General features: G+C 37.7%; 1 protein-coding gene across 3 annotated transcripts in view; it reads right to left on the bottom strand.

The window, feature by feature from the left end:
• rnls (renalase, FAD-dependent amine oxidase) overlaps positions 1–14,089 on the bottom strand; it is a 60,730-nt gene that overhangs the window by 36,278 nt on the left and 10,363 nt on the right. The window lies entirely within an intron of this gene.

Raw genomic sequence — 14,089 nt, 5'->3', positions numbered from 1 at the left:
GATTTCATGCAGAGCTACATGTCATTTGCTGGGCTGGTTACACATCATAAATGCTGCTTGGCTTGAAAATATGAATCCAGTGTTATTTTGCGACAAGCTCTCTGGTTCACAGGCAATCATTGAGGGGTAAAAGGCAGAAGGTGATGAATTACTATACAAGGGCATTTTCTCACGAAACAAAGTGCATATTTTGGCTGCTAATGTGTCATTTCTAAGCACACAGAGTCAGCTGGGACCATTCCAGCAGTGGTTATGGAATACATGTGAATATTCCCTAAAGGAATAGGTCTTGGGGATCAAGTTTTTTTTTCTTCTCAACAATTGGCCTAATTGGAGACATCAGTGCAGGGTGTCAGGGGATGTGATATAAACCTCTTTTAGGAGGTGTAACTGTCCCATGGTCAAGTAGACTAATTAGGACTCATTGGTGTTCAGCGCTGGGGAAGCAATTACAAAAGGGACCTTTGTGAAAAATGAGGGGTCAACTGCAGCGGTTTTAAAGGTGCAGTACTACGCACCAAAATGAAAATTGCGTACGGGACCTTCAAAGTTAACGCTTCAAAAACCACACAAAGAGACTATGAGGTTAAGCCATTCAAACAAAGTTGTTGAACATTACCGTCGTGTTTGCTTTGTGTTGTTTTTGAAGCATCAACTTTGGAGGTCCCGTACACTTGCATTATATGGACTCACACAGATTGATTATTTTTCCAAAAATCTTTGTTTGTGTTCATATGAAGAAAGAAAGTCTTATACATCTGCAATGGCATGAGGGTAAGCAAATGATGAGAGAATTTTCACTTTGGAGTGGAGTATACCTCACCCTCGTGTTGTTCCAAACCAGTATGACTTTTTTGTTTCCTCGAACAGAAAAGTCTCATGCACAAAATAACAACAAAATAAATAAAATAACAGCATACAGGTATGTAAATGATGAAAGAGGTTGCATTACTGTGCGAACTGTTGTTTTAGCAGCATTAATTAATACAAATTTGCAGAAATATGGCAAAGTAAAAAGCCCAACATTCAATTTTAATCGTTTATTCAATGGCATTCAGAAGAAACAGCATTCACAAAAAGGCTATCTTCAACAGTGCAGCAAAGTATCGTGGACTGCGTACAGATTTGGCCAAATGATAAATTACATACTGGGTTGACTCAAACTAAAATACTGAATGAAATAAAATGCCACATCCAGCATGCAGAGAAATCCAAAACAAGTTTATTTTTGAATTTGGGTGGTCATTTTTTTTTTTCACATTGGCATTGTTTGATTGTTTGAGGCAACATTGTTGCAAGCGCACCAACTCCCAAGCATTCATCATTGTTCCCTGGAAGGGCTGGCCTTTGCTGCTTCCCTCTGGGGACGCCACACAGCAGCACGGCATACTGGAAGGCTACACAGAGTGCACAAGAGAGCTGAACCATTTCCCAATTTATGATCTCTCAGCCCTTTAAAGGTTGATTTAATATTTGCCTGAGAGGTTCTGGAAAGCTTCCCGAAAATAAAAAGGACGAGAGAACCCCAACCCCCTCCCCCAAATAAAACAAAACCAAAAAGGGAGTCGAGTGTTGTTTATCTAACATTTAATGCACTTGTTGGTGAACTGTGTCCAAAAATAAGAAGTATTTATTAGTCTGGGTGAAGTGGAGGGGGCCTGACACCATTCAGCTTCAAAGGGGATTTGAACAGGAGCGAGAGGTCCATCATTAGCCGTAGCTCCTAATGGACCACGTTTCAACACGCATTTGCTCAAATGTCATGTGATTGGGATGATGTACAGCACGTTGGGAGGGAAGAGACCTGAATTGCTTTTCCAACTGCTCACCGAGAGCCAGGTTAACTTTGAGTCACTTGAAAAAACAAAGCCAATGTGATGTGCGCCTGGTGCCAAGGCAAGCTGAAGCTAGCGCTGCCAAACCACCTGAATGTGAAAGCACTTCGTCTCATGTACGCAATTAAAGAAGTAAAGCGACATTATAGATGCCTCCAAGTTTTCTGAAAACTGTAATATCCAAACACTGATAAATCATCACTCTTATTTGCCATGTGATTTTATTAAAGGTGACTCATAAATAGGCCTCCATGTTCGTTGGATTCACTTAAATGCTGATCTTGTGAATGAGGTTTTGCCCTTCAAGTCTTAGCCTGAAAAGAACTTCAATTTAGGGCATTTTTGGTTTCGAGTGCGGCAAAGTCTTTAACACATGCTCAATCTTTTCATATGTCTGCCAAATGTGATTAAACATGCAAAGAACCGTAGTGTGCACTGTAATTCATCCGCAACAAGATGTTCTTGAGGATGTTCTCCATCTATTAAAGAAGCTTATATACACATTAGAGATAATGGCCCTCACTGTAAAACATATCCAGGTTTTCTCCTACAGCACTGGCCCAGAACACAGAGGAATCTGTGGGCCAACTACAGATCATCCATAAACCGCAGGCTTTGGCCGATGCTATAAATGAAAATTTCTCAGCTCTTTATATCCGGAGTTTGAGCCCTGGCCGCTAGAGAGACGGATGTACCTCCACAGCTGCAGGCCACTTTAAAGCGGCACAGGTTTTCAGGGATGTTTATTAATGTTTTTCGCTGGAGGGACTTTTTTTTTCGGTTTCCCTGCAAACAGGGCAATAATGGACACTTTTGTGTAGCCAGGTAAATGAAGACGAAACCGCTCTGATGTCAGCTGAAATAGCTGCTGGATAAACAAGGCGACTGCCAACACGACCGTGCGGTTTGTTTCATAGATAGCTCGAGTATAATTTGGGACCAAACAGAGACATTTAGGGCAGCTACCTGAGGGCTTCGGCGCTGACGTCAAGCCACATGTTATTTTAAGCAGTGGGTCAAAGGTGACCTATTTCTTTTACAGAATATTTTGCCCCAACATGGTGAACTGAAATCTATGTTATAGTGTAAAAGTCTGTTTTTAACTAATGGACAATGCTAAAAGCCTTCATCATAAATGTGTATGGAGTGTCTGGCGCTGCAGTGGACTTTCAGTGATGTGGTATAGGAAATCAATATGTCCCATTTCTAACTCCAGACTCATTCAGAGAGCAAATAAAAGCTGCTTTAGTGTGGCAATGCAATCAATTTGGTTATCTAAATTATAGTAAATTACTTCAGGAGTGTTACAATACTTTACGGATGTAATGCAAACATTTTTTAAAACTATCTAAAATCCAGCCAAGGCTCATTGTAAAAACGTGACTGTGGCGACATTTTTGCAAAATTATAATGTTGCTTCTTGCATCTTTAGTGAAACTTTCAATGTGATTGTATAGTGAGTGGCGCTAAAAGCGAGTTCAGGAAACAGCTGATTGTGAATCTGCGACGTTTTATTAAGTTGTTTGTTGTACGTATCATGGCAGTTCGAAAATGCTAAATGTTATTGGTCTATTGGGTTTGAAAATATTGTATCACCTACAATAAACCCTACCCTTAACCTAAACCGATAGCATTAACAAAAGCAAACATTTCATTTAAACTTGACCTGTTCCACCTCGCAAGTGTACCTGGTGAGCTACAGAGCAAGTTTACTAAGTCAGAAAAGCAATATGGAGTTGATTATGTGATGCAAACATCAAAATGTATTCGTTTACAAATCATGCACTATGGTAAAAGTGTTCTGAGGTCATAACATAGTATTGTACATATTATTAGGACCTGTGTAAAAATAAGTATTTATTAAATTGCTGATATTCCCCTGCAATCATAATTTGTGTGAAAAGGAATAAAAGTTATTGGTGTTTTACTGCCGCAAGTGTTCATTTCACCTAGAAACGGCAGTGAATTGTATGTACAGATTCGTTTTTGAAGTTGTGCAAAAATGTAGGTAGAGGCACATTTGTTCCCTAGGTTGCTAAAACCATGGTACGGCCTATAACAGATTTGATGACCAAATATCCCTCGTCCCTTTTCATAGCATGAAAAGAAACGAAAAAGTAACAATAAGTGACCTTGCAACGCCATATTTTTGGATAACTTATGTAAAATAGTGTTTAAAACTATCCAAATACACATATTCTCCATTAGAATAGAACAAAAGCTGACAAAATGGAGATTGGCAAGAGTTATAAAGGTAGCAAGTAATGTTTTAAGGCAGTTCTTAGAGAAGGGTGTACAAAGAGCTTTTACAAAAACATCATAATGTGGTATTATGTGCTTCCTCAAATATATGACTAACCAGTTTAAAACACACATTCTTCCTGTATTTAAAAGAAGAAGAAAAAAAAAATTTTTCGCACAGAACAAGCTCTATTTTAAAAGGGCAGACGGTTATTTTTTGTGCAGCATAGCTGAAGTTAAATCGGGAGCGCATGATGAAACAGACGAAGCAGAGAACTGACATGCAAATGTGCAAGAGCCGCCATTACTCATGAAAGATCATTTCAGTTTTAAGAAGGCTTGGCAAGGGAACTGCTATTAGGAGCACGACTTAGCCAGAGCCGTTACCGGCCTTGTCAAAAGAAGCTCTTTCTCTGCATCACAAATTCCTCTTAATTTAGAGGGCAATTCACTGCTCATTAATCTTCTGTTCTAATCCAAATACAGATCATGGCACTACCCAAAAATGGCATTCGCTCTTGGCACACCAGGGGTGAGATTATCTCAAGCCTCTGAAGTCACAATGAGGCTCTTCAGGCAGCGGAGGATTTTACACTCACAATTCTGAGGTTTGGCCTCAATTTCTCACATGCTTGACTATGGTGTCTTCTTTTCTGGGTGTGCCTCTAATTTTAGCTTTGTGCATTTTACATCTTCCTCTTTTTATGCACAGTTTCCTGAATGAGGTTTGTATGAAGAAACGTTGAAATGTATGCAAAAAATGTGTATATGTTTCTGCAATAAACATGTGTGATGCATGCTCTGGTTGATATCCTTAAACAAGCCCTGTTCTCAGTTGGATGTTCAACTTGAAAAGAATTATCAGTTTATCAATTTATCAATTTAAAAAAGGTAAATAAACAAACCACTTATTAAACTAACAAATAAAAATGTATATTTCAAATTATGTTATTAATTAAAGGGATACTACACTTAAAAATGCAAATTGCTCACGCAAAAATGCAAATGTCATTTCAAAACTCTATGACTTTCTTTCTTTTAAGGAACATTAAAGAAGATATTTTGAAGAATGATGATAACCAAACACCATTGACTTACATTTTTTATATTTATGTTTAACATGTTAATTAAATGTAACAAATTAATAACTGCAAATTATAATACAATTAGTAACGCATTTTTTAATTTCTGCATTGGCCTGTTGCATTTCTTAAAGGGATAGTTCACCAAAAAATAAAAATGTTGTCATTAGTTACTCACCCTCAAGTTGTTTCAAACCTGTATGAGTTTTCTTTCTTCTGTTGAACACAAAAGAAGATATTTTAAAGAATGTTGGTAATCAAACAGTTGATAGTAGCTATTGACTTCCATATAGTAGGGAAAAAAAATAACTGCCTGGTTACCAACATTACTCTAAATATATTTGTGTTCAACAGAAGAAAGAAACTCATACAGGTTTGGAACAACATGAGGGTGAGAATAAATGATGACATTTTTTTCATTTTTGGGTGAACTACCGCTTTTTAAAAAATCTTCTTAACAGCAGCAAAAACATCTCTCTTTTTTTTAATCAATTTGTTAAAAAAATGTCATTGGAAAGTTCACACATGCATAGCTGATATGCATAGTTGATATAAAAAAACTGGATGACTAGCAATTTCCTACTACTTAATTCTGAAAAAAACTGAGATTCTAATGATTGGACAAAAACCTTCCTCATGTAATAACCTAGATTATAACACTTGATGGCTGCTCTGTCAAGTTGTCGGTAAGGAACCTGGGTGTGCTCTTTGATACCAATCTTTCATTTCAAAATCACCGTTTCTATTATCTGTAAAACCGCATTCTTCCAACTTCTATCTAAATGAAATTACGACATATGTTTTCAATGACAAATGCGGAACAGTTAGTTCATGCGTTCATGACATCAGGGCTAGATTATTGTAATGCTATTATGGGTGGTTGCCCTGCACGCATAATAAACAAACTACAACTGGTCCAAAACGCAGCAGCTAGAGTTCTTACCAGAACCAGGAAGTATGACCATATTAGCCCGGTTCTGTCAACACTGCATTGGCTCCCTATTAAACGTTGTATAAATTTTAAAATATTTCTGATTACTTACAAAGCTCTGAATGGTTTAGCTCCCCAGTACTTGAGCGAGCTCTTAACGCATTATAGTCCTTCACGTCTATTGCGATCTCAAAATTCCGGCCAGTTGATAATACCTAGAATATCAAAATCGACTGCAGGCGGTAGATCCTTTTCCTATTTAGCACCAAAACTTTGGAACAGTCTTCCTAACATTGTCCGGGAAGCAGACACACTCTGTCAGTTCAAATCTAGACTAAAAACACATCTCTTTGACCTAGCATACACATAACACATTATCAACTTCTATAATTCAATGTTAGGCTGCTAGATTAGGTCAGCCAGAACGGGGAACACTTCCCATAAATCCTGATGTGCTCGTTACATCATAAGAAGAATGGCGTCTACGCTAATATTAATCTCTCTGTTTATCCTGAAGTTTACCGCAGTCCGCCGGATCCAGATCTGATGAAGGACCTGAGCCTGGACACGACGACAACGCATTCCTGAAGTGTCAACCAGTTCAATTTTTAGATGATAAAAACGCTTGCACCTTGGAATCTATTTCAAGGTTTGCGTTCTCGAGCCACCAGGCACTGTTGTTGTGCAAATGAGCAGGCCGGAGAGCGTTAAGGGTTTTCTGTTAGAACGGTGTCGTGTTAGCGGCTCCTAAGTTAATAACTAATGATCTTTGCAACGGAAGTGAATCAATCAAAACTAACTTTAGCTGGACAATAACTTTATTCTAGAGCTGCTGTAAAGCCCAAACAATCTCCGATAATTAAATTTCCTATTATCACTGTAAAGCTGCTTTGAAACAATCTATATTGTTAAAAGCGCTATATAAATGAAAGCGACTTGACACATGGGACCAAACAATGAAGACACGTCCCTTTCATGCATGATGGCCACCATATTACCATAAAGGTAAATAGATAAAGAAAATCAATTTGTAAATACCTTTTTTTAAATGCACATCTATAGACATTATTTATTTGCACAATTCACAATTTAACAATTACTTTTAAATATGAATTAAAGCAACTGTTTTAGATTCATGTCATTTATTTCTTTTGTCAATTTTTATTTCTTTTTAAATACACTGATTTCTTCATTTTATTTTCAAGTGGCACTCCTATTCTGAATTCTAAATAAAAGACATATTAATCCAAATTAACTACTTATTCACTAAAGGTAAAAACTTTAATACAGCATTGTTTTGATACAAAATTTACATGATCTGTCAAATCAGTTTGATGTGTCAAAAGGTGACTCACAAAACAAAGGTACATCACAGTGTCAACAACAAACCGAGAGCTCCTTTGACAGGGTTAAGAGACCCAATTATAAAGAGAGAGAGAGAGATAAAAAAAAAAAAAACTATGCCTCTATTGTTTGGTCTCCTGAGTGCCTTTGAGAGAACTGTGGAGAGATGAGGACTAAGTATCCTTTTAGCGCACAACACCCAGACAGTGCAGGGGAAATAAGCGTGCCTTTCTGTCAGGAGTCAGAACAAGGGATTACATCATGCCAGACTTGAAAGCAGCAGACCCAGACAGCCACTCGATGAGAGACAAAAAGAGAATCTCTAACCAAGAGGAGGATGATGTAACTTGACACATTTATTGTATTCCGAGCACGGGACGGAGCTCAAGGTAATTGCTAGCCAAACAAAATGCTCAGATATTTATGTTTGGTGGAGGGGAACAAAAGAAGCACCGTTTTAAGTTTAATGGCGCATCCTGTCATGCCTTTTATCATATCTGCTGATTAACAACCGCTCTTTAAATTCAACTCTAAAACAAGGAAATAATCAGCATGCTACCTATCTCGCACAGCCAGGCCCCAAATCAAATAACGCAGCCAGGAAGACTGATTACCACATGAGAGAGCGAGCCTGCCAAAAATAGAGCTTTAATTTCATTAGAAATGAAGAATCATGTTTCTCAACATCAGCAGAGTTTCAAGGCCGTCAGGGGATCCGGGCTGTGTGTTACTGTCGGCCACACGGAGGTTAGCTGCAAAAATGCCCTATTTCAGCACAATGATGTAATCACTTATAGCACAAAGGCTTGCTAAGATGGGGCACCCTGACAGACCTGCAAGCGGGCAGGGCAGGAAGTAAAAGCACATAATAGGAAAGGGTGTGGGCACGAGTAACTGAGTAACGGAACGGGCAATTGAGTCAATGGCTTCTATATGCAGACATCAATTTTGCCTTTGTCATCCTTACATATCAAGCTGCAGTTTGCATAAATGCATCTGTAAGTGGTCCATAAACTACCATTGAGTGAATCAGGAGTTATGATTCACAGCTTTAATCTCATATAAAGAGGTTAGAAGTGGTCATTTAGCACTTGGAAGGCGAATGTAAATTTTGGACTCCCTAGATTAGAGTGTGACTTTAAAACTAAACAGCTGCTTGGAATCACAAACCAAATCCTCAAGTATGATCATGAAGCGTTAATAAAATAATATAACATTTCAAAAGAAATAGTTTCACAGCAGGGAACTAGCACATGTCAAGTCAAGTCAAGTCAAGTCACCTTTATTTATATAGCACTTTTTACAATACAAATTGTATCAAAGCAGCTTCACAGTGATAACACTTAAGGTGGATGATTTGTGAACAGTGATAACATGAAAATAATACATCTAGTTTCTAGAAGAAAATTGCATCATCGTCCACCTTAAGTAAGGCAGATCAATAATATTGTTGAATATTAAATGTCCCCAACTAAGCAAGCCAAAAGCCAAGGAACCAAAACTCCATCAAGGTGACAGAATGGAGAAAAAAACCTTGGGAGAACCCAGGCTCAGTCGGGGCCAACATGTAATACATTATCATTCAAAAGTTTGTGGCATGTAAGATTTGTTTTTGAAAGAAGTCTCTAATGCTCTTTAAGGCTGCATTCATTTGATTGAAAATATAGTAAAAATTTTAAAATGTAATTTATTTCTGTAAATGAAGCAAAGTTTAATATTCAGCAGCCATTACTCCAGTCGTCAGTGTCACATGACTTCAGAAATCATTCTAATATGCTGATTTAATGCATTTATTATTATCAATGATGCAACAAGTTTTTTTGTCAGTATTTTGATGAATAGAAAGAACAGACATTTTTAACATTCTAAATGTATTTACAGTCAATTTCGATCAATGCATCCTTGCTTTCAAAAAAAAAAAAAAAAAAAAAAAATTTTGTACTAATGTCAGACTTTTGACCAGTAGTGTATATAATAAAAAACTAGATAGTCTGGGAAGCATTTGCTCAAATTTTTACTCTGGTTAAAGAGCAGAACATCTAAACCGTTTTTGTATAGGCACTGGGTCAACTTCCTCTTTAGGGTCTTCTCTGTCTTTAACCACAAAAGCAGAAATGGTTCTGCATAGGCTTAAGCAAGCTTGCCAAAGTGGAAGTGATTTCTGATCAGATTCTAATTTTGAAATGTACATGTTCAGCCTCTTACTGTGTCGCTGGAGAACAGGCCCGACCACCTGTTATAGATTACATACTCTGATGAGCAGGAAGAGCCAGACCCAGCGTTTTATGTTCAAAAATGCACTCTTCATAATTTGCGTTAGGGTGTGTGTATGCGTGTGGCATGTGTCCTAGGCTCAAAAACTTCCCCGAAGTGACTGTGGAGTTACTATGAAGGAAATCAGACGTCTGAGAGCGCTCAAACAAGTTATGTAACTCCAATTCAGCGCTTGCAAAAGCTGCATCCCATTCTCTCATGTTAATTTCTGACAGCTGGTGGAGCACGTCGGTGACAGAAGAAAGCTCGAATGAAAGAATTAAGGAGGAAAGTGTTGCAGAACACAATGAAAAACATCCAAACGTTAAGGAGGGGAATTTCTGGCCAAGAAAAGTGCAGAATCTGTCAGGAAGTCGGCTGCAACAGAATGCACTAGAGTTGGCAAAGCACCTCTGGCCCAAACGTATGTTCCATAACCCTAGTCAAACCGCTAACCCAAAATGTTCAGTAATATATTAGAGGAAACAAATCAGAGTCAAGTCCAGAGAGGGCTCCGATCCACATCAGGCACGCCACAGCCCAGCGGCACGCATAGAGTTCATTCATCTTTTGCAAATGATACACGCTCATATTTCCTCAGCACATGGAAAGCCGCTGGGAAAACTAAAGTCCAATGAATGAAAGGACGTGACTGTCACTGCATTCAGGTTAAAAGAAATATGGCTGCTCTGGATTTCATTGGTTTCTATGGCTATTCTGCTAATATACTGTAACCACATACAAACTACGAGCGAATGTAACAACCATGTAAAGAACTGTTCAAGATGTAGGTCGTCTTAAATTGCGCTCATTTTGCACTTTGCAAACTTCTGCAAATCCTATTTGTCAAAAAAATGTTCAGGTCGGCATTATACCACAAAACATATGCAATCTTTGCCGAAAGCTGAGAATAGACAACATTCATGTGGAATATGAACTATGTGATTCCTTATACATGCTGCAATTTTAAATATCTTTTTTTATTTTTTACTTCATAATCAAAACAATAAAAAAAAAACAATTATAACTTGCAATAAATATCTTTGCAAGTCTATGATATAAAAAAATAGCTATGACAAAGTAAAGCCTGAATTTTCTGAATGTCATTATTGAACTTTATCATCTACAGGTTTTTCTGGGCCATTTTGGATTTTCTTGTTGGATTCTTTTCTTTTCTTTTTTTAGATTTGTGTCGTCCACTAAACTGCATGGAATCTGACAAAGAGAGCACAGATTTTGGAGTGAACAATGAAAGTAAAATAAAAAACATATTCTTTGAGTTATGGTTGCTTACATGACTCTTTCAACGTCCAAAATTGGCATTAAATAATTCCAATCATTTTGCTTTTCCATTGATAATTGTTTTTCACACAAATTAGACCTAAAAATTGAGGTCAATAGATACTTCTGTGAAATCGTGCTGTAAATGAAGCAGGAAGCGTGAGGCATTCATTTTTTTTTTTCAGTGTGCAGCTAGAATCTGTGAAAATTATTTCCAGATTGCATCTTGCAAGTGCCAGTGGCTCATACCTGCCTGCTGCCCCCAACTGTCCAGCAGCCGACACTACAAACAGAACCGCTAAAACAGTGACATCATGGCACAGGACAATCAAGACAAAATGAACATATTTTATCTACGTGTTAGTACTATCAATTTTGAGAATGAGCTTTTTTCCAAACCATTTCAGTTGTATATACACTATCGTTCAAAGCTTTGGGGTTGGTTCAATTTCTTAAGGTTTTTAAAAGTCTTATGCTCACCAAGGTTCAAAGGATCAAGAAGAATACAGTCAAATAATCAAATAAATAATATTATTACAATTTTTCTGCAGTTTAATATATTTGAAATTTACTTTATTCCTGTGATGGCCATTCTTCAGTGTCACATGATCCTTCTGAAATCATTCTAATATGTTGAGTGGGTGCTCAAAAAAACATTTATTATTATCAAGATTGTTGAAAACAGTTGTGCTATTAAGTGCTGTTAAAAGAACAGCATCTATTTGAAATATAATTATTTTGTAACATTATAAATGTCTTTACTGTCACTTTAAATCAATTTAACGCATCCTTGCTGAATAAAATAATACATTTCTTAAAAAAATAAAAATAAAAAATAAAATAATAATAATCTTACTGACCCCAAAATTTTGAACAATAAAACCTATATGATGTGGCATACATTGTACGCACTTATGTGCAATTATGTGGACAGTTTACACAAATTGCCCTGAATAGTCAGCTCAGTCATAATTCAGTCCCAAAGGCACCATAACTACATCTAGAATTATGAAGAACCTAAATATAAGACCTGTACCTCTGCTAGATGATTCATTTGCTTTCAAATTATGAACACAAACCAAAGAATATAGATTCAGCCGGGTCACAAACCGTTACAAAACCTCCAACTGAATATGATAATATGTTCTAGAAAACAAAGATGTACGCAGAAGAAGAAAAAAAAAGTTACAAATGAGAAACATAGCCCACTAAAAATGAAAGATCAGAAGGGTTTAAGGAATTTCAAGAAATGGCTGTAATGTCTCTCCCAGGAGCAGTGTTTTTCTGAACACATGGGTTTTCTCACAGTCCTGACACAAAACAGAATAACACTTAAAAGAGTCCAAAAAGCCATGTCTTGTTGAAGTGGCTTTAAAATAACTATGATTTGACAGAGAAGCAGTTAAATGAGAGCCTACATTGACTGGAGCCAGCCAGAGAATAAATCAACTTAAATCTCTGTGGAAAACATCCTCACCTCCAAATCTGAATGGGTATTTAAGAAGGAAACCAGCCAATTATTTGGGCATGATTTTATTTGTATTTTTTTTTGCACAATCTTAAGGGCCTCTTACAGTTTCGACCCTCTTCTAAATTGCATTCGGATATGAGGAGTCCTGTGCAACTGCACTGTGACATTGATCACATGGCCTCCATCTCCATCCAGACCACTTCAGATGAATTTTTCAGCTGCTCCATTGCAGCCGTTTCATAGCGTATCAACAGTGAAGAGACCCATCCGCCTCTGCCCTACTTCTGCTGCTCTGTGCGTGACACCACAACCATTTAAAGCGCCGTTTTTTCGCTAGCGACTCCTCCACCATTTTCAGCTGTCTCATTCCATTTTTCATTTATCCCTTAATTTGCGATGCAGCTCTTTTTCAGAGCCTGCGACTTTCTCCTCGCACCCTGCATTATTCACAGTTTCTCAGAAGCTCCAACACCCAGAAGACCTAGACCTGACTCTTCCATTTCCATATTTCTACTTAAGGACTTATGTTTTACCATTTCAAACACGTCATACTGAGAATACCAATTTGGACATTGATGCAAGACCTGCAGTCATGTGGCAGCTGGAAAACAGTTTAAGATGGAGATATGGGGTCTCTGAAGCCCACCAGCCCAGGGCAAAAGACTGAATGGCTATAACGGAGAGGTGGACCTGTGACTCTGAAAACAGATCTAAGACTATTGAACATACAATCTGGCTATTGTTCATTTAAACCCTCTGACTACAATAAAAAGATTAAGTTAAAGTGCCCATATTATGCTATTTTAATGGTTCCTAATTGGTCTCCTACAGTAGGTTTACATGAATCCTAGGTCAAAAAACACTTTAATTTTCTCATAATATACAATGCACATAAAAAGAGTCTGAAAACGGTTCGTTCGAAGATTCAGTCTCTCCAAACCCCTCCTTTCCAAGAGTCTACTCTGCTCTGATTGGTCAGACTGGCACAACCCAGTCTGTTGTGATTAGTTGACCGCTTACAGCGCGTGTTGGAAATCTGAATTTCAGCTTCAGAGGCTTCCTCAGTGCTTGAGGCACAGTAATACGAACAGTAACCATGGCGGTAGTTTTTCCGTATCAATTCCAGCGCGAGTCCTCGTCCTTTTGAAAAGCATGCAAAGTGGATTCACAGCACAAAAAACAGCATCATCTCGACCTGTCGACAACACAAATCAACCTCTTCTAGGCCTCGGCTACAACTACAGTGTTTGAGAACGGGTCAAAGTAGACGTTGTTCATGGGCAGCCAGTGAAGGATCATACGCTGGTATTATGCAAATATGTTACGTTGGTATGTAACAAACTGTCGACTCATTTCCACAGTTCGGAATTGATCCTTTCTTTTAGGAGACTATAACTTTATTTGTTTGATTTTTAAAACTTTGCAGACATTTTACATTCACAAACAGCTATATTACACACGACATGAAAGGTAATATTAGAAAAATCATAATGGGGGAACTTTAAAAAACATTTTTGATGGTATAGTCCACCCAAAAATGAAAAATCTGTAATTTTACTCGCCATCATGTCGTTCCAAACCTGTATGACTTATTTTTTCTCCAGAACACAGAGGAAGATATTTTGAAGAATGTTGGTTACCAAAGAGTTTC

This window comes from Rutilus rutilus, assembly GCF_951802725.1.
Source record: "Rutilus rutilus genome assembly, chromosome: 16".
In the NCBI taxonomy this organism is placed as follows: domain Eukaryota; kingdom Metazoa; phylum Chordata; class Actinopteri; order Cypriniformes; family Leuciscidae; genus Rutilus; species Rutilus rutilus.
The sequence above is the reverse complement of the archived record's forward strand: the minus strand, read 5'-3'. Positions and strand labels throughout refer to the sequence as shown.